General features: G+C 39.4%; 1 non-coding gene across 1 annotated transcript; it reads left to right on the forward strand.

Annotated features, from left to right (window-relative positions):
- The first annotated feature begins 365 nt into the window (after positions 1-365).
- LOC128040246 (small nucleolar RNA R71) lies at positions 366-471 on the forward strand. Its single transcript, XR_008194904.1, has one exon. It is a non-coding gene; the product is annotated as a small nucleolar RNA R71 (small nucleolar RNA).
- The last annotated feature ends 265 nt before the right edge of the window (positions 472-736 follow it).

Here is a 736-nt window from a genome sequence, read left to right on the forward strand (position 1 = left end):
GGCAATCTTCAAACAAGTCTCTTCCCCCCAATAAACACAGGTTATATTCTCGAATTGATTAGGTAGCTAAACTGCAACATTATTATACCCATCAGTAGTAAAAAAAATTAACCATTGAGGATATCGAATATACCTGAGCTGCAAGTGAAGTGAGGGCGTCCACTTCATGCACTCCTACGACTTGTCTTCCTGAAGCTACTCGATTACTTGGCCACTAGTAATTGTTACTAGCAATTCCCTCTATAATTTCATAAGCCTTATTATAAGACTTAGAAAAGAGAGCACCATTGGTAGAAGCGTCTACTACCATTCTCGTGTGAGCACTGAGACCATTATAGAATGTCTCTAGTTGGATACAATGCGGGATTCCGTGATGAGAGCATTTTCGTAATAGTTCTTTAAATTTTTCCCACACCTAATACAAGGACTCGTCATCCATCTGTTGGAAGGTAGTGATCTCATTATGCAACTTAGCATTCTTATTAGGTGGGAAATATTTCATAATGAAGCGTTCTACTAACTCTTGACATGTGGTAATGGAATCTAGTGGCAATGAGTTCAACTAGGCTCGAGCACTATCTCTTAGTGAATATGGGAACAACTTTAATCATAGTGCACCTTCAGGAACTTCAACAACTTGAAGGAATCACTCACCTCCATAAACAATCTGAGGTGAAAGTAAGGACCTTCAATAGGCATGCCATTGAACTGGTCTATTGTCTGGAGCATTTGGAAC

The sequence above is a fragment of the Gossypium raimondii genome, chromosome 3, assembly GCF_025698545.1.
Source record: "Gossypium raimondii isolate GPD5lz chromosome 3, ASM2569854v1, whole genome shotgun sequence".
Taxonomy (NCBI): domain Eukaryota; kingdom Viridiplantae; phylum Streptophyta; class Magnoliopsida; order Malvales; family Malvaceae; genus Gossypium; species Gossypium raimondii.